Raw genomic sequence first — 25031 nt, forward strand, 5'->3', positions numbered from 1 at the left:
GGAAAAGCAAAAAGCCAAGTCCGGCCTCTCTCTCTCTCTCTCTCTCTCTCCCTCTCTCTCTCTCTCTCTCTCTCTCTCTCTCTCTCTCTCTCTCTCCCTCTCTCTCTCTCTCTCTCTCTCTCTCTCTCTCTCACCAAAAGCCCTCCATGCTCTTGCCAAAGCTGGGGAGAGAGCTACAGAAGGGAGGAGTGGAGAGGAGGAGAGAGCCAACCTAATAAGGCCAATTCGGCCCACTCATATCTGCCACAAAAATTCACACAAACACGCACATGCAGAGCAGAAATGGCTTGGTGTTTACTTTGCACACCCTACACATTCTTATCTCCTTACAAGCGCTGAAGCAAAGCAACACTTCCCTTTGCCACTGATAAAACACCCTGGGGGAGAACGCCGAGGGTGTTTGAAGATTTGGAGGATGTTTGAAGACCGGCCTCAGAGTTTCCAATTGGACTATTATTTTCCTGCTTTGTTTTCTGTTGGGTTACAAGCTATAACAGTGGTGTATTGCTTGCTTTTCAAAAATCTTTTTGGACTTGCTGTGACTTTATTTTGGAAAGGACGGTAGAGAGCGTGACAGGAAACGAGTGGGAGAGAGAGATCGGGGGGAGGGGGGCTCGGAAAATGACCTCAAGCCAGACTCGAACTCGTCGTCTCCCCGGATATATGGTTATGGGGCCTTAGCCAATTGAGTCGCGGCGCTCCCGCGGTGATGTATTCCTTGTTGCATAGGAGGAGAACATCTTCCAAAACTCCAGGGTTTCCAGCCAGGTATTTACTTACTTGACCAAACATGGAGATGGGAGTTCAGGAGAAGGTGGTGGGAGCTGGATTTCTCCTGGACTTGTGAGGAACGGGGATACACAGTATGTCTCTGCCTCTGTAAACTTGGCAAGGAAATCAGACGGCTTTCACCGAGCTGCGAGACGAGAGCGCGATCTGCTCTCCTCTGTGAGTGTGTCAAACGCTGCCGAGCTTTATTGGCAACTTGACACTCTCGCTTGTCCGTTCACATGAGGATTTTTTTGTGTGTGCTCAGCAGTCCTGGTGGTGATCGACTACAGCACCTTCTCGTCATGATGACAATCCAAACACATCCCAGTTTGGCCCCATTAACGTACACAGTTCATTTTGCTTAGTTAATTTAACACATAGGGAGTAGTACTAGCCAGGCCGTGCCCTGCTGGTGACGCAACACCTTCAGCGTTGCTACCAGTCGGTCAAGAGCAATGCAAGTACTTTCTGAGTTCCCGCAAATACGGGAACTCCTCCCACTTTGTCGGGAAGCAAACAACCAAAAGCAAACCAAGGGAAGGAGGGTCAACCATGCCGTTCGTAACAATGTTAGTTGTTATGCTCTTGGTCAGACCTCGAAGAGGTCTCGAAGAGATTTGAACGTCAATGATAACCAGGCTAGAGTAGTAGTACTAACACTCTCCGTGCAAAACTTGAGGCTCTATGAAGTAGCATGAAGAAGCACAATGCGTTGCTCGGCAACTGTGGATTGCTAGGCTTCCATTCACCAGCACCTGGCATCAAAATACAGCTGAGATTTTCGACCATGTCAGTTGACCCTCTTGTGTGATGAATTAACACACGTGTGACTGTGTTGTGTATACTAATGAGCCCAAGTCAGCTGCTAATGTTTTTGTTCATTTAGTCAAAGCACTGAGCCCGCTGTAGTGGTTAGTGCGGTGGACGCCTGCGGTGATGCGATCTGTTGTTTGGAGGTAACCGGATGCGGGGAGACAATGAGACACTTTAATTGAGTGCCTGCGGAGGAGTCTTGCTCGGTGCAAATCACTCTCACATGCATTGCTGGATTGGCCAGAACAGAAGGCATACAGGGCATTTGCCCGGTGGACTGTTGATGATTTTGGCCTGGTCCTGCCCTCAATGTAGTGGTATCAGCCCTTCGTGCCTCAGCAGACCTCTCTGAGTCAAATTTAAATATTAATTTTGGCCGTTGTGGTCCAAATAGCTCGCAATAGAAGACTAGAAAGGTTGTCACATGACTTCATTGTCTGTCTCAGTGACTGGCAGATCGGTCTTAGCTGTAAATGCCCGGCATAATTTTTTTCTCTCAGTCCAGCCCGACTCACAAGGCCTCTTGCTCGCACACCATTCCTCTCACTTCCTCCCTCTTTCTCTCCCTCTCTCCCTCCCTCCCTCCTTCCCTCCACTACGTAACTCTATGCATCCTCTCCTCCATCCCTCCACCCACTACCAACACCCCATACCACCATCACAAGACAATTGCAGCTTTAATGGGCCCCAGAGAGTTTCATATGGGACGGGTTTCATGCCCACATGGACATTCAAGCTTATTCATGAATTCCTACGTATGTACGTCAGTGTCACACAGCAGCATGACACAGGGCTATTTAGTAGAGATGCACCGGATCCTGATTTTTAGGATCCTGCCGGATACTGGATCCACTGCTTAAGATCCTGCCGGATCCGGAACCGGATACCGGACCCTATGAAAGGATTGAAACACATAGCTTACTCACACACGTGGGCCCTTTTTATCACGTTGGCTCAAACTATTTTGACTGAAAAGCCTCGGCTACCGGATCCTGGATCCTGGAACCGGATCCGGATCCTGTGAAAAACCCTATTGTCCTGCCGGATCCGGAACCGGATCTTGGATCCTGTGCATCTCTACTATTTAGTCATGTGGGTGTACGGTTGCAGCCTGACGTTAGAGGCCCACAATGATCCCATGTCTTTGTGTTGCAGCGTTGGACCTTTCTGTGTTACTGCATATTGCGTAATAGCAGCATTCCAAAATATGCTCTCTGCATAAAGTACATCATTACTTTTGCGCAATGCCTTGTGGCTTGTCTTGGGAGAGGCCATAACAACAAAAAATATAGCACCCAACAAATCAGATGGTTATTGTGGACCTTGTTGTGGTCATAAAGAAATGAGCTAGAATCTGCTGATTTACAGTATGTGATTTGGTTATCCAACAGAGTTAATCAAAGTAGGATAATTAATACCTAGGCAAACTCCATTTCAGATTCATGTGAATGCACAGTTCAAGGCAATTGAAGGATTGTCAGGATTTGGCATGGGGCTTATGTCTGTCTCACAGAACAAGGTCAAGCCCTACTGTAGATAACCCAACAGGATATGGAGTAATTCAGATGAACCACACCTACAGTGCAGTAGCCTAATTATCATCGAATTTCAAATCTCTTCGAGACTTGGTCTGACCAAGAGCATAACAATTATCATTTCCCAAACAGCATTTCTCAAATGGCCTCCCATGGTTTGCTAATGATTGTTTGCTTCCCAACAAAGTGTGAGGAGTTCCCATATTTGCGGGAACTCAGAAAGTACTTGCATTGACTCCTGACCTGACTAGTAGCAACGCTGAAGCTGTTGCGTCATTAGGAGGGCATGGCCTGGCTAACAGTACAGTACAGTGTGCCTATAGGTCTATTAAGGGAAGCTGACAGGGGAAGACAAATGGGTCAGCTGTCCCGGGCCCAGGAAGAAGAGGCGCCCAGAGCCAGGTCCTCATTGCATTACATGGCCAAACATGGCGGATTGAGATGGCCTGGGCCCCCTAGGACACAGGTTGCTGTGCCCCCCCATCCCAAGACAAATTTCACAACAAATTTACAGTGATGTAATTACAAGCTAGGTATTAAGGATAACATGTCTACCAACTGTACTCAACATGTCAGATTAAATTTTCAGTATTGCATCTTGTCACAGTTCTGCCATTTTTTTCCCCACTTTTGACCAATCAGGGGCCCCCTGGCGGGTGGGGGCCCTTAGGCTGCAGCCATATCCAGCCTGTGTGTTAATCCGGCCCTGCCCACATGCTTGTACTCCACAGGCTCCATGGATACCCACCAGACAAAACAGTCTCTCTGTTTGTCCCATCGCGATGATGACAAATCCCAGGGCACGCACCACATGGTCACACCACTGCGGCATACTCTACTCCAGTGCACTCGGCTCGCTGGTGAGACAGCATAATGCACTCTGAATTATGCAGGACATTACCCAGTCCTCAAAGAATAATAAGCAAAGGCTACTCCTCCCTCACACACACACACACACACACACACACACACACACACACACACACACACACACACACACACACACACACACACACACACACACACACACACACACACACACACACACACACACACACACACACACACACACACACACACACACACACAAAGGCTTTTTTTCTATGAATGGAGCCGGCTAGGCCTAGGCTGGAGAACCCACCAAGTAAGGAATGCAAGGCCCATTCAGGGCCTCAATATATCAAATCATTGAGGTTCCCCAAATATGTAACCATTGTAATTCCACCGGTGGTCAAACATGTCATGCCGTATGATACACAACTCAAACGAGTCATGGAAACGTCGTCACGCTCAGCAGCCAACATAACATTGCTTCCTTTGTGTCCAAGTGAATTTTGAATATTCGTGTGCATGATTGAAAGTTTGTGTGAATGTCAGTCAGTGCGCATATCATTAGAGGCTCCATTGCACAAAGAAGAGTCGAAAGATGCTCAATGTTTGGAAGTCTGTGAGAGATTCTCAGTGGATATTTTTTAATATTGTGAATATTTTGACTCTCGTTTACACGTAAACAGAGTTTTAGAATGTGCATTTCAAAACTCATGATATCCAATTAAACGCACCTGTCACAATGTAGCTTTTACTTTCATCCACTTTGAGTTTACACCTAAACGGATCGGATGACAAAAATATCTGGATAAAAAATATCTGCATACATGCAACCAGTCTCTCATTCATCCAGGTCATCTTGTTTGAAAAGGATTTATTTGAAGGCAACTGGACTTTTTCGAAAGCTACAAAAAAAAGCCCAGTTGCAAACAACTAAACTCTTTTCACCTCAGTGTTTTGATGTTTGTTGTTTTGAATGTCTGTGTGCACCCAGTAGATGCTCCACAGCATGAAGGCAAAGTACAGTAGTTGGAAGACATTCAATGTTTTGATGCTTGTCAAAATTCCCCCGCATCAGTCATGAGTACAGTCAGTGCTTCTCTCCATCAGTCCCAGGGGGTGGGAGGATGAAGGCATGATACTCTGACCCTCTGTCCTCCCCTGACAAAAGTCTCGGTCATCCTAGGACATGTGGTCCAAAAAAAACCAAAGCTTGCATTGATGATGGTCTGTCTGACTGATGATGGGAAATGTTTTACACAGCTTTAATTTTTGCATCGGCATACAGTACTGTGAGTGGGGTGAGAGTTCTTAGGACAAAACTTTGGGACTGCTTTGTGGAACTACTTTATATGACAGTGAAATGAAAGCCCATCGGGGGAAAAGTGCACACTGCACACTGCACTCAACAAAATTGCATTTATGCCTCACCCTTGCAAGGAGACATCCCCAATGGTGCCCCAAGGGAGCAGTGCGGTAGGACGGTACCATGTTCAGGGTACCTCACTCATGGAGGAGGATGGGGGAGAGCACTGGCTAATTACTCCCCCCCGACCAACCTGGCGGGTCGGGAGTCAAACCGGCAACCTTTGGGCTACAAGTCTGACGCCCTCACAGCTTACCCATATGCACCCCTGCCAGGCCTCCATTGGAAGTAAAAGAATCCAAGAAGAAAAGATGTTGAAGGAAAAAAAACAAAGCCATGGGACTTCCCATCTCCTGCCTTCCCAGTGACAAAGATGACAAAAGGTCGCAGGGGTCACCTCTGGATATGCCGTCAACAATAACAGCCATTGGTACCACTCATATAAACCTACAGCTGACCCCAGATAGCCACACAGTTCACACAAAAACTAGCACGTCAGTAAAAAATAAAAGAAAAAGAAAAGTCATCCATAAACAGCATGGCATCGTATCCATCAACCTCAACCCAGGGTGACAATCCCTCAAAGCCACACTTCATTGTCTTGCCGGACAAGATGAGTTTCTCTGACCTCTGTTGGTGTTAACCCCTACGTCTACATGAGTGGAGCTGAGAGAAAGGGCGGGTTAATGATTGCTAACGCTGCTAGCTGCTCTCTTCAAGGCCACAAGGTCAGGACATCCTTGTAAAAGAGATTTTTAAACTCAATGGGTCTATTTGTCAGGTAAAATAAAGGTTAATACATAAATAAACTGCATGTAGTTCTGCAGCGCAGCCTGGAAAGCCAATTGGAGGGGAGGCAAAGGGGCCAGTTGTCCTGGGCACCGGGGGTCAGAATACATTGAGGCCAATGGGAAGCCAATGGCAGGGTAAGAGGGCCAGTTGGCTGGGCAGATTTGGGTCCACATAGCATTGTATGTCTTGTTATGGGGGGTCTTTCAGTTTACTTTGTCCTGAGCTGAGCCAAAGTTGTCAGCAGCCCTGAGCGGAGCTATACTATCCCACGTCTGATGCTGTCGGCTGTTTGTGTGATTGCAGCTGAGAGGTCAGTTATACGGCCAGGATTTCTTTTTTAAAACAAGATAACCCATGAGCATAAACACGGTTTTTAAACACTGCTCCCCACAACGAAAACAGAATGTGTTTTTGGGAGGCTAGTAGTTGTTGCTGCCGATGTTTTTATCCTGGATGAAAGTATGAGCAAGGACAACATGCGCTCTCTCCCCCCGTAATTTTTTCCCCCATTACATATTTGAATTCCCTCGTGGGTTCGGGATTATATTCAACAGAACAATTGAGGAGAGTAGGAAGAATAATGACATGGCTCCTGAACAAACAGTCTTCTGCACAGTAAAACAATGCAGTGTTAATTCAACACTTAGAGAGTACTCTGAGACCAAATACAATCTGGAAGAAGTTCAGTCGACTCTTTGTTGTATTAACACAGCATATTTTTTTGACTGTGTACAGTAAAGAGAGACGGTACCAAACATCCATCACACCATGATCCACACACACAATCCCATCGCTGTTCTGCCTCGTCAAATCTGCATTGCGCTCCTCAGCTCGCACCAAAGGAATTCAAGCAGTTGCCCACTCGGCCCCTGCGGCGAAAGGAAAAACAATCTACTGTATGCAAAGAGAACGAGCAGAAACGAGAGAATGGAGAGAGAGAAAGAGCAGAGGGAGAGAGAGAGAGAGGGGGGGGGTGGAGAGAAAGAGAGAGAGAGAGATAGAGAGAGAGAGAGAGAGAGAGAGAGAGAGAGAGAGAGAGAGAGAGAGAGAGAGAGAGAGAGAGAGTAGCAGAGAGCGGAGCATTGGGCTAAAGAATCTCTTAATGAAAGAATAATAGTGAACGCACAAGCACCAAAAAGACAGTTTGACCCTTCAGGCTGGGGAAAAAGAAATAATACAAATTAACAAAACGATTCCACTAACCACTCACTCACTCACTTACTCTCTTACTCAGAGTCACTACCCTGGGGGAGACCCGCCGACAAAAATTATTATCACCCTCAGTCCCTGTCTGACCTCCACTAGCTGAAAGGTTAACTTCCTCAGAATCATTCCTAGCAGGAAGGAACGAACTTGGCTCGCAAGAAGAAGAAGAAGAAGAAGAAGAAGAAGAAGAAGAAGAAGAAGAAGAAGAAGAAGAAGAAGAAGAAGAAGAAGAAGAAGAAGAAGAAGAAAAAAAGAAAACAAGAGCGCTGTCCATACATGGGTCTGCAAACGGTGCTTTGCTTATGATATCCTGTTATTAGCAGGGATACACAAAAACTTATCACAGGCGCTCTGGCGCTTCGCTGCCTTGTATGGTGCTTCAGCTTCGGCAGCAGCCCCTGCTAGCCTGAAGATCCAGCCAAGGGGAGATGCAGCAGGCAGGGTTGCCAGATGAGACTGACCATTTCCAGCCCAAAATGTGCTCAAAACCTGCCTGCTGGAAGCACTAAATCCCGCCCAATTCGAACTACATTTTATTGATTTCTAAAAATGTGTGAAAAAGACCTGCCCCAATGCCCTTTGTGCCCATTTTTACCCGCAGAGGGCCCTCCTAAGCAGTCCAATTGGACGGGAAAAGCCCAATCTGGCAACGCTGGCAGGCAGGCAGGGGAGATGGCAGTCCAGTCCTCGCATACCGGGCGAGACAGACAGACGTGAGGAGGACTGTAGAGGTGTGTTTATCTAAACCTTCCATTCATACTGTGATCAAGTACCAGGTCTGAAGGGGGAGGGAGGGGGTGAGGGAGGCAGCCTAAGCAGTAAGATGGTATGCGTACATGCTCACTAATCTAGATTAATTTTAAAATTACAGTGAGATTAATCTAGATTAAAAAAATTAATCTATGCCCACCCCTAATATATATATAAGGATAAATGGGTAAAAGTGGCGGGTAAGATAGAGATACAATAGATAATCACAGGGCAAGGCCAGGGTCATGCCAGCTGTAAGTCTTAAATTACACACGCAACCGTGTGCGACCGAGTGCACATAATTGCTTCAGAACAATCAGAGCACAACGCATGATACTGGAGGTATCAGGTAGGGGGCAGATATTCAATGGGGCTCTCATTAACATTTTACACATCAGTTTGACTCTAACACGACCTCAACATGGAGGGTCGGATGATCGCCCCTCGCAATTCTGTCAATATTGCACAGCATGCACGTGTCTGCGTACACTATGACCGGAGCTCTATCGCACACAAAATTGACATAAATTCATATGACAACGCATACAGCACACATGTCCTGTAGCAAGCATGTCCCCTTGCCCAGAAGTGGGAAACTCACACTCTTGTATGTACAGTTAAAACATCATGGTATACAGGTGCTGCATTAGTTTTGGATGACACTGGGTTTAACAAGTGTGACACCAGAGGTAGTAGAGACAGAGAGAGAGGTTCCATTGGCCCATTGTTTCCGGGTTCTATTATTGCAAGGAGGAGGGGGGGGGATCCCCCTTTAGGCACACCTTGGCAGACCTAAGGACTGTTCTATTCAATGCTAGGAGTATTATGACACGCCCCTTTAGGCAGACCGGAACCTGGTCGTGTTAGGTGCCCATAGCAACCTATTACATTGGCATATCTCTATACGTAAAGAATCTCTGGTGACACTGCACAAGGGTGGACAGTGAAGGGTGCCTTGTCTGAGGGGTTGTAATCATTCACCCTGCAGAGCTGACTGAGCACGGTCATCTCATCTGTGCCAACAACTTTGCATCCGCACACTTCCTGGTCACATCAAAGAAGGTCCTCAAGTGGCCACAGTCACCTGCTCACACAACACATGTGCTGGTGTTACGCAACCGCTTGCTTTTGCATATGCAAACACATGCTCCCCATATCCTTTTTGCTCACATGCATGTACATACATCCGCATGTCTCTATGTGTGTGTGTGTGTGTGTGTGTGTGTGTGTGTGTGTGTGTGTGTGTGTGTGTGTGTGTGTGTGTGTGTGTGTGTGTGTCTGCATTTGTCTACACACTTGAGTGTGTGTGCATGCATACGTGCGTGTGTGTGTGTGTGTGTGTGTGTGTGTGTGTGTGTGTGTGTGTGTGTGTGTGTGCGTGTGTGCGTGCATACATGCGTGTATGCGTATATACATGCATGTGTGTGTGTGTGTGTGTGTGTGTGTGTGTGTGTGTGTGTACATACGTGCGTGTATGCGTATATACGTGTGTGTGTGTGTGTATGTGTGTGTGTGCATACGTGCGTGTATGCGTATATACATGCATGTGTGTGTGTGTGTATGTGTATGTGTGTGTGCATTGCACATGTGGCAGTTTCAGTCAGGTAGGGCTCCCAGACGGATCAGCCAAAGCTGCTGGGATCAGGCCAAGTCTGTCTCTTTACACGCACAACAAGGAAGGTGCAGGAGCGAGGTAGGTGGGGAGAGAGGGAGGTAGGGAGAGAGGTGAGGGAGGGAGGGAGGTAGGGAGAGAGGGAGGTGGGAAGGGGGGGGAGGGAGGTGAGGGAGGGAAGGAGGGAGGTGAGGGAGAGAGGGAGGTGAGGGAGAGAGGGAGGGGAGGGAGGTGTAGGGAGAGAGGGAGGTGAGGGAGGGAGGTGAGGGAGAGAGGGAGGTGAGGGAGGGAGGTAGGGAGAGAGGGAGGTGAGGGAGGAGAGGGAGGTGAAGGAGGGAAGGGGAAGCCAGGCCAAGGAGCCACTCCTGGGGCTAAGGGGCAGGGGCCAGGGGGGAGGCGGACAACGGAAAGTAAATCCCCTGTCATGTACCGTATGTACTGTATTTGCTCCAGCCAATTCAATGGACTAGCACAGTGTTTCTCAACGGGGGCGGCACAGCCCCCCAGGGGGCATTGGGGTGCTCAAGGGGGGCATTGAGAAGGAGTACAGCTAAGAGGGGGCGGTGCTTAGTTGCCATTGGGGGCAGTGGTGTAGTCAATTTTTTTTTATGGTGGTATACTGTATATTTGAGATTTTTTTGAAGTGGGTATACTGTATATATTTGTGCCATTCAAAACAATGGATCAATCCATTTTAAGTGGGTATACTGAAATCCCTGAAATTTAGAAGTGGGTATACTCCTTATACCCGCGTTCTACTTAGACTACACCACTGATTGGGGGCCATTAATCCGTTTCATTTTGTAATACTAAGGGGACGTTGTCAGGTTTATGATGAGGTCAAGTGGGCGTTGCAAGGCTTGTGATGATGTCCAAGGGGCGTCTGTGCAAAAAAAGGTTGAGAACCACTGGACTAGCTGATGCTAATTACCACACACCCCCTAAGCCTGGTTGATGAGCTAATTAGCGAAATCACCTAAGTTTTAGCAGAAGGAAGCCAGAAGGAACATCTGACAGGACTTTTGCCTTCTCAATTCAGTTTGCGAAAGCGGGAGTTCTACATGTTTTTTTTTTTCCGGATTAGCAACTATGGGTTATCTCGCACCTGCCAACTGAGGTGAGCGGGAACAAACATCACTAAATTGTGCTCATTAGCTAATCTGACAGGACTTTTACCTTCTCAATCCAGTTTGTCCACCCCTGACTGGGGACAGGGGCCAGGGGGCCGGGGTTGCAGGGGGCTAAAGAACCAGGGGCCCCATCACCGGGAACCATTTGTCAGTGCAGGAGGGGGAAATGAGCCTGACATGGGGTGTCCGTTCGTATTCCCCTCACTTCACGGAAGACGGGGCGCGGGAACGTCGGGAACGTCAGGAAGAGCAGGGGATTAAGCGTCATGTGAACATGGCTATGGAATTAAGGTGCCCAGGGGCCGGGGGGCCACGAGGAGGGGGGCTTCCTATAGAGGAAGAGTTTGCTTCCTCCAACATATTCAGAATGGAGAAGACAGGAGAGCACGGGCAATAAAGTATACAAGCAACTTGGAGTGCTGTACTCCTACTTTATCTTGAATATTTCTTACGGAATGAGCACCCAGTTGCTCTTATTAATTACTAATGCTGAGTTGAGTGCGTTGTAAAGCTTATTTCGTCCAACATAGGAAATTGAAATACAACACTGGTTGCGAAACAGGACTCGCAACTAGCAGCGCCATCACAAAAACATGTTGATATCAAATGTCTAATAACACGTTGACATCAAATGGCTCGCAATGTAAATCAGGTACTGTGTGATTCAGCAGAACCAGCAATCCACAATGCAGTGGTCACCCTGTCAACATAAGAGAGTTGTTGCTTATGTGCCGATCATTTCAAAGGTGCAGCCTTGCCCTAGCCTGATAAAGCAGCCTAAATGTGAGACCGGAGTAATTTAGTCTGGCCCTGATGAACGATACGTCGGACGATTGCTGATGAGAACAACCTGTTGTTTTTTCAAACCGCGCAGGCACCCGCCCAATCTGGCAACACTGTCCACTGATACTGGAGAAGGCACTGCAGACTTCCGTCTCCCAGGCAGCCCTCCCTCATGACCTCAGCCCAGTCAGGGCAGGGGTGCGTTTCTTGAAAGCATAGTTGTTAGCCAGTTAACAACTTGGGTAGTTGTCAATGGGAAATTGCATTTCAAACAACAATGTAGCTAACATAGTTAGCAACTATGGTTTGGAGAAATGCACCCCAAGGCAGTCAAACTGGATCAAAAAAGTAAAAGTCCTGCAAGATATTCCTTCTGCCTGTGCTGCTAACACAGGTGATTTCACTAATTAGCAACATTTGCTAAAGCAGGAGTTTTATAGTTTTTGAATTCTGATTCTGAATCTATGGGTAAGCTCGCACCTGCCAACCGAGGTGTGCGGTGAAAAAATCACAACAAAAGTTCAAAGTTCCATGCACAGCTTCTAGGTGCTGGTAAACGCAGGAGTGTTCAATACTTCAAAAGGAAAACAAAATATTGCACACTTGTTTGACTTTATGCTCTTTTATTCAAAGCGCACCTCACTCTGAATAAAATAGCATAAAGTCGAACAAGTGTGTGGTTTCCTTTTGAAAAAAATCACAACGTTGTACTAATTACCTCATCTACCTGGCTGGAGAGATAACCTATGGCAATTAGGATCAGCTGATCTATTCAATGAGCTGGAACAAATCAGGGGCAGGGTTTTGTTTACTTTCTGGATGCTCGCCCCTTGATAATAATCACTCCGTTTACATGATGCTTTTATTCCGAATGAATAATTCCGAATTAAATACTGTAGTTCCGTCAAGTTTACTTCGATCTTTCCTTTAATTCTGAAATAAGAGGTGTTTACATGACGTTTTCAAATCGGAATAAAGCTTTATTCTGAATTAGGTGGAGGTAATCGGAATAAAATGTCTCATGTAAACGTAGCCAGTTGTATAGATGGGAGATACACTACTGGCCAGCATGATCCAACTGCCAGGGCCTGATGGTAATATAAAACGCCAAAGCACTGGGGACAACATAAAAAGTCCTGCGGGCGGGCGGGCTCTCAGAAATGACTAGCAGCTCAGACTAAATCTGGTGCCCTAATAGACGTCTCAGGTGTTGTGTTGCTTCTGAATGAGCAGCTTATACAGCATTGCCAAGAGACACTTTATCAGTCTCTCTCTCTCTCTCTCTCTCTCTATCTCTCTTTCTATCTCTCTCGCTCTCTCTCTACCGTTCTCTCACTGTCTCCTTCTTTCTAGCATTCTCTCCGTTTCTCTCGCTCACTGTCTCACGCACACACACCCCCACACACATTAAGGCATGCATGCACACACGTGCACAGACACACACCCGCAGACACACACACTCACACACAAACACACACACACACACACACACACACACACACACACACACACACACACACACACACACACACACACACACACACACACACACACACACACACACACACACACACACACACACACACACACACACACACACACACACACACAGTGAGAATACTGCAGGGAAACATTCCTTCAGTCTTAGCCAATTGAGCTCTCTTGAGGCATTCTAGAACTAGAACACCACTAACTTAGCCAAGTCCAAGACTGCAGATGTCTTTGGACAGGGGAGACAAGGTTCCTCTTGTATTAGAAACCTTCAGACAGTTTTACTTCAGAGCTATATAGTTTTACTGATGGAGGAGAGGCTTCCCCTCAGCAGACAGCAGAGATAATGCACAGGTATTGGATCGAAGAAATGTTGCTACTCACCAAATGACAAGGAGCGTGTTTGAGTTTGTGCTTTTGAAAGTTTCGTATAAAAAAAAAATAGACTAAGATAAGTATCCGTGGGAAAAAATGCAAAATATCCACAATCCAGCGAACACAACAAGTGCTAGCCTAAACACAAAGTCCTGCACATACACGCAAGCAAAACATATACAACACGATATACAGTATACATAAACCTACATGGAAAGCTTAACTGGGCTTGACTTGGGGTGAAGTGGATGACAAACTGAGGAGGTCTCCTGCCGCCTGCCCTGCCCTGTCCTGTGCTCTGTCCTCTTCTGAGCTTTCGCCTTCCCTTTCTGTCTGTCACCCCCCCGCCCCCTCCCCCCTCCCCTCCTCCTCGTCCTCACACTATCTCCACTCAGCTGCAGCGCTCAGCTCCCGCTTTAAACACTTGCTCCGCCTGAGTGAGACTTACTGGTTGACAGCAGTTGCCGTGGTAACCTCTGAGTAGTGGCCGGGTAACAGGCGAGCAGAGCAGAGCAGTGGTGCCTCTTGACTGTGTGCAGGGAAGGGACGGATAAAGGCACAGGCTGGATAGATATGTCTACAGCCCAGGCCCTGATTGGCCAAAAGTGAAAAATTACAGAATTGGGATAAGATACAATATTGAAAAATGTATCTGTTATGTTCAGTACAGTTGGTTGACATGTTATACTTACAATTCCCAAACTATGGCACTGTCAAAATGTGCCTTCTGAGGGGGCCCTCAGCAACACTGTAGCCTAGGGGCCCCAGGCCATCTTAATCCGGCCCTGGTGGTGTGCAGTGTAGTGCTAAGGGTCCTTTCTCAATAGGGAAGGGCCACTGGTGCAGATAAGGTCATAGTTCCAGGGCTCTAAAGTAGCCCCATACTGCATGCCGTTCCACCAGAAGTGAAGTTGCACCCTACCGCAGAACATTTTTTTTTTTAAGTATTTTTTTTTCACCAATATTAAAACCGTTTGTAATTATATTGGCAGTGCCGACTACAGCCTACCAAACATTAGCAGACAGGAAGTTTACTTCGGGCCAGATCATGTCACCAAACAACAAGCAAACGTTCCATGAAACCGTCTATAGTCACTGAAAAGTTTAACTACCATAGTATAACACAGCTATGACATGACACAGGGCCTTTAGTAATGCACTACGATTTGAGCATTGCCATTCTGGTAATAGCTAATGTATAAGGCTATGTCTAAAGGGGTTAGCACCAGTCAACCGGCCAAATCCTGATGAAATTTCGATTTGGCTGGTAGAATAGACCACTAGCCACTTTGACCTATTAGTGAGTCGGTCTTTGGCTAGTTGGTAAGCTTAACATTATCTACTAGACATTTTGGCTGGTGATAACGTGCATTTAGAGCCCTGGATAGTTCATACTTCTGACTTCACAAATAAGGGCAATGGATAGTAGTAAGTTACTACAGTATGCTGGGACTTTTCAAAAGCCCCTTTTCTTTCTTTCCTGATCTGACCCCAGTTGAATTTGTGACCTGCTTGTCTGTATTTTGCTATCTCCCCCTGTCTTTGTGTCTCTGTCTGTCTGTCTGTCTGTCTGTCTGTCTCCTTACGAATCCTGCCCTCACCATTCCGTAGACCACCATCCATGGCTGAAGTGCCCTTGAGCAAGGCACCTAACATTGATCAAGGGACTGTAGCCAATAGCCTGTAAGTCGCTTCAGATTTTTTTTTTAAAAAGCGTCAGCTCACTGTAATGTAATGAATAACTATTAACCATGGTTAGTTGTCATAGTGAAACCATGGTTAAGTTTTACATAGTTAAATGATGTTAAATCTATAGTTAAACCATGGTTACATCCATAGTTAAACCATGGGCAAATCATAGTCAAACCATGGTTGAATCATAGTTCAACCATGGGTTTACCGTGCTCAAAAACCTGTGACTAAAAACCATGGTTCAGTTCTCATAGTAAAACCATGGTCCATTTTCATAGTAAAACCATGATCCACTTTAATATGGTCCGTAAGGGTCTGTCTGTCTGTCTGTCTGTCTGTCTGTCTGTCTGTCTGTATGTATGTATGTATGTATGCCTGCCTGTCTGTCTGTCTGCCTGTCTGTCTACTTCATACCGACCTGTGTACATTGTACTCATATACTCATTAAACCCGTCACATGGCTCTTTCTTTCCCAGGCAAGGCAGACATTAACCAGAAGCAAGCCTGTCACACAAGGGTGACAAAGAAAACACAAACTTCCCATTCCCACCTCTAATTATAACAGCTTGGAGTGCTAAACAAACAGGGATAAGGCCAAGGCTCTGCCAGGGCTGTACCAAAATGCCCCCCTCATAGGTAAACACCGACACGTAAGCACACACGCATACATGTAATCACACACACGCATGCACGCACGCACCTACGCATGCACGCACGCACGCACGCACACACAGACACGCGCACATGCACGGTGGCATGCACCCACCCACCCACAGTCGCATGCACACACACACACACACACACACACACACACACACACACACACACACACACACACACACACACACACACACACACACACACACACACACACACACACACACACACACACACACACACACACACACACCTGTACACAAACACTTTCTTACTTCATAACAGGATGTGGGAGCAGCCACACAACATACCGTTGAATACAATATCTAGTTTTCACTTAGCTAATTTCGGCAGCGCACCCCCACCCTGCCTTCAGATGGTATGAACCTCCCAAAGACATTTATAAATGTGGGAGTGAATTAACACTTAGCTATTAAGGAAAAACAATCACATTGGCACTATATACAGAATACCGTTATAATGCCAAACACAACACACCCTATCATAAACACTTAGCAAATATTGAATCTCAGAACAGTGGTACAGGAACAAACCTCTATTTGGGTGACACCTCATTTGAAGCTTCAATTTGAAAACCTATTCACAATGGCTTGTAATGCATCAGTGCAATATAAGAGTTAATAACTATTCATTCATGCCAACGATTGTATTCTCAAATTATATACACATACGGTATATAACATTTTCTCACAATTCTAAGCCAACTTCTAGTGACACAGTGCATTCTCGATTATTGAGAATGTATAAATAGTACTAATGTTGCATTAACAAGCATTATTTATAACGTTCACTAATAATAATTTATAAATGGTTATACAGTCTGTCATTTCAAATAACAGAATGTCTCAGGATACCCATACAACATTACAAGACATCTACTTGCCATTCTGATTCTTTTACGGTTATTACAAACACAACTTAAACAAATGAAACCAGACTAAACATCCTGCTATAAGAGGCATACACAAACAGGGTTTACTGTACGACATATGCGCACACCAGACACACATACTGTACACCAGTTTAAAGACGAAAATGTACACAGTTGTTCATTCCAGAACCCCCAGGACACAGGGGGAGTCAAGTACCATGTGTTACTTTGTACAGGCTTTGTCAAAGACATTGACACTGAAAATTCCATTTCTGGAGTAAGTTAACCTAAACATAAATTTAAGTATAAGATTCCCGTGTGAGGAGTAAAAGTTTGGAGGAGCCAAGGATAGTACGTACTAGCCCCAAAGGAAGGGAAGTACAACATGAGGAGGAGGGGGAGGTCTGTGAGAAATCCTTCATCCTATTGCTGTCTCTGTCTCTGTCTGTCTGTCTGTCTGTCTGTCTGTCTGTCTGTCTGTCTGTCTGTCTGTCTGTCTGTCTGTCTGTCTCTGTGTGTCTGACTGTGTGTTTGTGTATGTGTCTCTCTGACTTTGTGTCTGTCTTACTGTGTGTTTGTGCTTGTGTCTCTGTCTGACTGTGTGTGTGTGTGTGTGTCTAACTGTGTGTGTGTGTCTGTCTGACTGTGTGTTTGTGTATATGTCTCTCCACTTGGTTCCCCTCACTGCTCGTCGTGACCCAAACCAAACATGGTTTAGCAGCTCCACGAGCCAGCAACAGTCAGCTCTTCAGGTCTGTCAACACACCGGGATTACTCTAGGCCCGCTCATCAGTCCAGCATGCAACACACACAGTGGATTCAGCAGTTGTAAATTCAACACTTACAGAGTAGAAGGAACTCCTTCGAGGGAGTGTTGCATTTGAGTTGAGTTAACCCATTGACGCTGCATATACATGGGTTCACCATGTTTATAGTGTGATGAAGCGGTCTGCACACTGTGTATTAACTCCAAAATACTTTATTTCATTTAAACATATGGCAACGTTTCGATCCAACAGAGGGATCTTCCTCAGGCCTGAAGCTCAGTGAAGCTCACTCAACAATGCCAGCATACAGCGTGTCCAGATCGCTATTCAGGATGGAGGAAAAACAACAACAGCAAAACCTGGTCTTCCAGTTCTGTCCGAGGGAATTTCGCAATGCTTTAAAAGGCCCTGCCACTGAAACCCAGACCCTTTTACATGCTGACAGTCTGGTTTCGAGTCCCGCTTCCATAAACAGCATACCATAGTCATGTTTATGCAGTAACACAAGTCCCTCGAAAAAGGTGCATACACATACAGCACGTACGTCGTCTCGAAAGACTGTTTGTGCAAAGTCATAGCCAAAAAAAGAAATAATCTGCAAGCGTAGCAAAAACGGCTGCATCTGCATGTATAACCCATGCATGAGTGTAAGTGTGTATGTACTGTACTGTATGTATACAGTATGTGTGTGTAGGCTGTTGCTGCAGAGTGAACCATGTATGAGTGTGTGTGTGTGTGTGTGTGTGTGTGTGTGTGTGTGTGTGTGTGTGTGTGTGTGTGTGTGTGTGTGTGTGTGTGTGTGTGTGTGTGTGTGTGTGTGTGTGTGTGTGTGTGTGTGTGTGTGTGTGTAGGCTGTTGCTGCAGAGTGAACCATGTATGAGTAAACCATGTATGAGTGTGCGTGCATGCGTGCGTGTACGTGCGTGTGCGTGCGTGTGCGTGAGTGTGTGTGCGTGCGTGCACTTGTGCGTGCGTGTGTGTGCATGTAGCAGGCTGTGGCAGCAGGCAGAGCTGCCTAGCCTGCTCTGACAAACAGACAGCAGTTCACCTCGTAAACAGTACCCGACAGCTCATTGTGAATAATTCACTGGTTTGGCTGGACACCGTGTAACAGTGGTTAATATGGTGTAGTCTTACTCCTGACGTCACCCACCCAGGCTACCACTGCTTAAAGGGCACAGAAGTGTGTGTGTGTGTGTGTGTGTGTGTGTGTGTGTGTGTGTGTGTGTGTGTGTGTGTGTGTGTGTGTGTGTGTATGTGTGTGTGTTTTTGTGTGTGTGTGTGTGTGTGTGTGTGTGTGTGTGTTTGTGTGTTTGTGTGTGTGTGTGTGTGTGTGTGTGTGTGTGTGTGTGTGTGTGTGTGTACGAATGTGTGTACGTGTGTGTGTGTGTGTGTGTGTGTGTGTGTGTGTGTGTGTGTGTGCGTGTGTGTGTGTGTGTGCGCGTGTGTGTGCGCGTGCGTGTGTGTGCGTGCGTGCGTGTGTTCTCCCAATGCAGTATCCTGTAAAAAGACTACTACCATTTCACTGTTCTCTTTTGCACATACTAACTGGCGCCAGCTTTGCAGTCAGCAGCATATATGTGGTTAATTGTGTGCAGTAAATTGTGTGTGGGTGTGTGTATGTGTGTGTGTGCTTTTTATTGCCTGAGTGCTGCACACATATACACACACGAGATTAAGATAGGCCTATGTTTTTATTAGTGCATATTCTGTGTGTGTGTGTGTGTGTGTGTGTGTGTGTGTGTGTGTGTGTGTGTGTGTGTGTGTGTGTGTGTGTGTGTGTGTGTGTGTGTGTGTGTGTGTGTGTGTGTGTGTGTGTGTGTGTGTGTGTGCGCTTTAGGTGCGTGTCTGTGCTTGTGTGTGTGTGTGTGTGTGTGTGTGTGTGTGTGTGTGTGTGTGTGTGTGTGTGTGTGTGTGTGTGTGTGTGTGTGTGTGTGTGTGTGTGTGTGTGTGTGTGTGACCATGCACATACTGTATGCACACACCCTTACAAATGATGGGGCCAGTACTAAGTAGCTCATCAGAGCACTCCCAAAAAGGGAACATTTTGATGCTTCAAAGCATGGATGCACTTCTCAAAACCGTAGTTGCTGACTACATTAGCTACTTTGTTGGTTGCAATGCAATTTCCCATTGGAACTACCGTAGTTGCTAACTGCTACCTACGTTTTCGAGAAATGCACCCCAGAGGCGTAGCAGCAAATTGTGGGCCCTATGTACAATCAGCTTCGATGGACCACCCCATCCATGTGTCAACATAAATCAGACATTGTGTGGGCCCCCTATATACATGGGGCCCTGGTGACTCAGTCACACTTTACCCCCCTGTAAAACACCCCTACTTCAAAGAACACCTGAGCAACAGGTATTTTTTTAGATGCGTCCCAGCATCTCTATAAGAGGGTCTGTCCGTCCGCTGTCCGTCCGTCCGTCCGTCTGAAACGCATTCCTTGTCTGAAACGCTGTCTTGTCTGAAACGCTGTCTGAAACGCATTCCTTCAATTGTTCCTTCCTGTGTCCACAAGGCGGAGGCAGAGAGGCATTTTGGCCTGGAGCGAATGCGTGTCAAAACGTATACGATATGTTACCAAACCGGCAAGGCTAAGCTGATTGCATTGTGAGACAACAACTGAGGGGTGCATTCAATTTTCGGCATTGTTTTGCGTTTGGACAGTGGTAGGCAACTTCGTTCCTTCTCCACAGCATACCAACACCACTGTGAGTGTCACTTAATGTTCACGGTCTTGTGATAGGCCTACACTTCGGCTGATAGTGTCGCGTTGTGCAGCTATTTTGGTTCATCAGAATGGAAATGAACGATTTAGAAGTCGGCAGGCAGTATTTCACACAGATGTTTGTGCTCGGATAGAGGGGCGTTTGCATTGCATAACGCTCCACGACATGGAACCGTAATAAGTTGACAGGCGACCAGCAGCGCTACAGCTCTTCCTCTAAACGTGAGTTTGCAAACATTCTGCCACTACGTTTCAGTGAGTAGTCAGTGTTCTCGAACTAGTAGACAGATTGGCCATTTGCATTTCACATACGCTGTGTTACTGATGTTCTCGGGCATATTGCAAGGGAGAGTCGTTTTCTGCTGGCGGGCGCGTGGACCACACAGGTGCTTTCCTTTGCGCTCAGAGAGAGCACGGGACAGAACGCGTCTTTTGCTTCGTAATTGGTTTGCAGTCGTATGAATTTGGTAAACTCTGCCACTGAAGCTCACTGCTTTGTGCCTTGACGGTAAAAAGCTGACATTGAAAATTAAGCGCACAATGCATACAAAGGGTGAACCCATAGCGCATGATTCACCCAAACGGTTTTATTTATTTATTAGGCTATTTGGCGATGTTTAGTTTCTTACCCACATGCACATGACGCTGAAATGGCGTGATAGCTTAAAGGTTGATAAATAACCTAGTACTAATAATATCTGGTAATTTGTAATGTAGCCACTTGATCTATGTGAAATTTGAAATTAGATGCTTCTTTTCCAAATCCAAGCATGATGACCTTATTATAGTCTAAACTGCAAAATATAAAGCTTTGTCTCGTCATTTCACTGCCTGCCACATTATTTGGAGTTTCCATGGGCAATAGGCTATGACCAATAAACAAAAAGCACATCCTCAGAGGGTGGTGGGCGTTGACAGGTTAGGAGGAGGCCAGCGGGGCGTTTTGGGGGGAAAAAAGGTTGGAACTGGCATAGAGGGACGCATCTGTTGTCCGCCTGTCGGCCTTGTTTGACACCACGTGGCCATTACATGGCCAACCAGACAAGCACTCAGAGAGCGCACCTCTGCCCTCTGGTGGACAGAAACACACACGCACCACCAACGAACATGCAACAAACTCTGGCGATATCATAATTATGAATAATTATCTCGTAATTATGAATTATGAGCTGAGCTCTGAAGAATCATCCCTAAAATCAAGAACTGTTCACATTATGTAATGGCGGTTCAAGACATAGTTGTCTGTCTTCATAGAGCAATCATGTAATATTTAAACAGTTTAATTCCAGAATTGATGTTGTCCATTCACAGTGTTATATTTTTCATGTATATTTACCAGCACCACCATCCATGTATGACATTTTAAATGACCCGCCACCTGGTTGCAAAACTACAGTATACTCTCAGACAAATATTAGTTACTTACTTAGTAAATATTCATAAAATCTTAAAAATGTAATCATAAAAGATAAAATGTGTGAATGGGCAGCAAACATTTCCAACATTTAAAATAAAATAAAAAAATATCCAGCAATAAAGAGAAAAGGGAATGCTTCACTGGGTCCTGTATCCAGTTAGTAAAAAGGGTGCTCATCCAAAAGAATTTGGGCGTCCAAACTTCCATGAAAAGATAAAAAAAAAACACTATTTGAGGCAATCCTTACTAAAGTTAAAAAGCCTGGTAACACTTTACTTAAAGCCCATATCTATAGCGCATTATAAGCGCATTTATAACAAATTATAATGCGCATTATAATTACTTACAATGCATTACGACCACATCCATGATATTTCATGATGCTTTATGTTAACAGTTATGAATAACCATGAATCTAGCTTATAATGCTTTATAAATCCAAGGGTGTTATGAGTGCTCATGACTGGACATAAACTACAGACTGCCTGATGTGGCTTACAGCACATTATGATGCATTGTAGATGTGCATTATACAGTGCAGTATAAAATGTAATGCATCCATATGAATTTAACTTTACTTGACGACTTATGATCTCACATGGAACATTATAGCATCTTATGAGTCCTTATGACAGTTTATCATCCAGGTCTGTGCATAGAGGGGTATAAGTACTCATAATGTACTATAAGCCCCATTAGGTAGCCTGTAGTTTATAACCAGTCATGAGCTCTCATAACACCCTTGGATTTATAAAGTATTATAAACTAGATTCATGGTTACTCGTAACTGTTAATATAAAGCATCATGAAACATAGTGGGTGTAGTCATAATACGTTGTAAGTAATTATAATGCACACTATAATTTGTTATGAATACACTCATAACTCTATAGATATGGGCTTCATAGAAAGTGTTACCAAAAGGCTTTATTAAATACTGGCTGCATGCCTACGCGTTTCGACCCATCGTCTTCATCATGCCCTGATGAAGACAATAGGTCGAAACGCGTAGGCATGTAGCCAGTATTAAATAATGCCTTCTTAACTTTAGTAAGGAGTGCCTCAAATAGTGTTTTTTTTTTTTATCTTTTCAAAAAAATATCCAGTTTCTGTTGTTTTTGTCGTGTCCTGTTTCATGTAGATTACCTGTATGTAGCAAGTGTCCTTTCAGACATGTTTTCATTTATCTTTGATTGCTTGCTCACTGACAAAAATCTTAATTAGTAAACAGTTTTTTAAAAAACTGAAATGACAATGAAGCCCCTTTCATGTGTAGAGTGCAGGCCCCGTGTTCATCAGCTCTTGTTCCCCTGCCCCCCTGCTGTGAGACCATTATCATCACCGTCAGTCTCCAGAGGACTGGAATAGACTCAACACATTCTTCTATCTTCCTCTCAGCTCTCTTCTAGCGCTCTTTTTTGTCCTCCATTCACCCATCCTCTCATCATTCCATGTCTCTTTCTCTCTCTTCTCTGTCCTTTTTCATTCTCTCATCATTCCATGTCTCTTTCTCTCTCTTCTCTGTCCTCTTTCATCCTCTCATCAGTTCTCCATTTCTACCAACACTCATGGAGCAGCTAACCTTTCACCCGATATTTCGGACCACCAAATTATACGGATGCGGATTCTACCACAGAGCCTTCATGTGTAGCCTGCTACCTCAGCCCCTCATCAATGTCACACACACATTCACCTGCCTGTTGCCAATTCCATGGTAAGACTCAGTAATTAGCCCCTTTGTGCAGTAGGCCTGGGCAATATGACGATATATATCGTTATCGTGATATAAAAGTGCATATCGTGACCTTTCTCCTATATCGTTTATATCGTGATAGTAATTTCATAAATTTTATACAATTGAATATCATTTAATTACATTTCATGTCACAATACACACTATCAGTTCATGTAACTGTAAAAATAAGAATAAAAAGATAAATTTTAAAGAAAGGTTGTTTTGCGACATGAAAAAATAAAGAGCAAATTAAGAGAATAACTGAAAACTTATGTAATTGTGCTACATCGTGATATATATCGTTATCGTGATATAAAGTAATCCATATCGTGATATAGGTTTTTTTTCCATATCGCCCAGCCCTATTGTGCAGACGCTTCTGTTACAACCTTATTGTCACCAACATTTTTGTAATGGCCCAGTCTTAATCTGTTATTTGTAGTAATGTCATAGTTATATTGTTATTGATGCAGCCAAGTCTTTTCAGCCAAGAGTGGTACTAAGAGGCTACGCTGAGGAGGAAAGGGGTTTGGTCCTGACAGTGTCACACGTCAAAGCAAATACAGTATGGCCATGCTTGCTCAGATAAGAAAGCCAAATACGTGTCGGAAATGGGCATGTCAGAATACACAGACAGCTGACATGTAGCCTAATATTTACCATTCATGAAAAACATTTACCTACACATGAAAAAGTGCCAATAAATATGGACATGGGCAAATATGACCACCGCAATAACTTTAAAAATGACACTTACACTTCACTGTCTTTCTTCCTGAAGAACAATTGACTTATAAATTAAAATTAAAGCTTAACTGGAAAAGTTAGTTGGTTGGCAATTCCCCTACACAGTTGATAGTATCAGCAGACTGCCAGTCTGTCAACAGCAATGGCATGTGGGTCTTACCTACAGTACTGTACAACAGCAAACCATCCAGACAAACACAACAGTAGCAATCTGACACTTGTGCCGCATGCATGAATATACACCATTCCCTCTGCTCTGATACTATTATACATCTTAAATGAAGTTTTTTGGTTTCAAATAAGCAACATACATAGCTAAAAATATGCACAATAAAAAAACCCATACTTCAACTTCATATTTCAAAAGACCAAAACCAACCAGAACCAAAAAGCAACTCAGCATGTCCCACAGAGTTGTATAAAATAAAAGTACTGTTAAAGTGTACTTAGGTACAGTGGAATAACTGATGTTATAACTATGGAATATCATGTAATGTTGCTTCATTGACAGCACGGTACCTCTACTATTACTTTGCACACCTCAGTCTGCCCACAAAGTTACAGAACTCGCTTCTTGAATTCTGTTCAGGGCTTTGGGGAATGACAGCGGAACTGTGCTGAACCAACACACCCCCTTAAACTCGACTCTGTTCAAACGATCTACACACACACACACGCACGCACGCACGCACGCACGCACGCACGCACGCACGCACGCACGCACGCACGCACGCACGCACGCACGCACGCACGCACGCACGCACGCACGCACACACACACACACACACACACACACACACACACACACACACACAGCTGTACCGGCACTCTCCTCCTGAGAGGAGTCGGAGGTCCAATCTAAAACACACAAAAACAAAATCTCCTACAGCGCACGTACAAGAAAGATGACAGAAACAAGCCAAGAATGAATGGGGAA

At 45.2% G+C, this 25031-nt stretch overlaps 1 protein-coding gene across 9 annotated transcripts in view; it reads right to left on the reverse strand.

The window, feature by feature from the left end:
* The window catches only part of sorbs3 (sorbin and SH3 domain containing 3), a 112463-nt gene that overhangs the window by 61282 nt on the left and 26150 nt on the right, over window positions 1–25031 (reverse strand). The window contains exons 1-2 of one of the 9 annotated variants that reach the window (XM_063194870.1): window positions 13663–13803; window positions 13462–13491 (exon numbers count right to left, since the gene is read on the reverse strand). The exons of 6 other annotated variants lie outside the window; for them this stretch is intronic. The gene's annotated coding sequence lies outside the window, so the exon portion shown is untranslated. Of the gene's footprint in view, window positions 1–13461; window positions 13804–25031 lie in introns of those variants that run through there. 2 more of the 9 variants (XM_063194869.1, XM_063194868.1) reach the window with 2 other exon arrangements.

Source organism: Engraulis encrasicolus, chromosome 3 (genome assembly GCF_034702125.1).
Source record: "Engraulis encrasicolus isolate BLACKSEA-1 chromosome 3, IST_EnEncr_1.0, whole genome shotgun sequence".
In the NCBI taxonomy this organism is placed as follows: domain Eukaryota; kingdom Metazoa; phylum Chordata; class Actinopteri; order Clupeiformes; family Engraulidae; genus Engraulis; species Engraulis encrasicolus.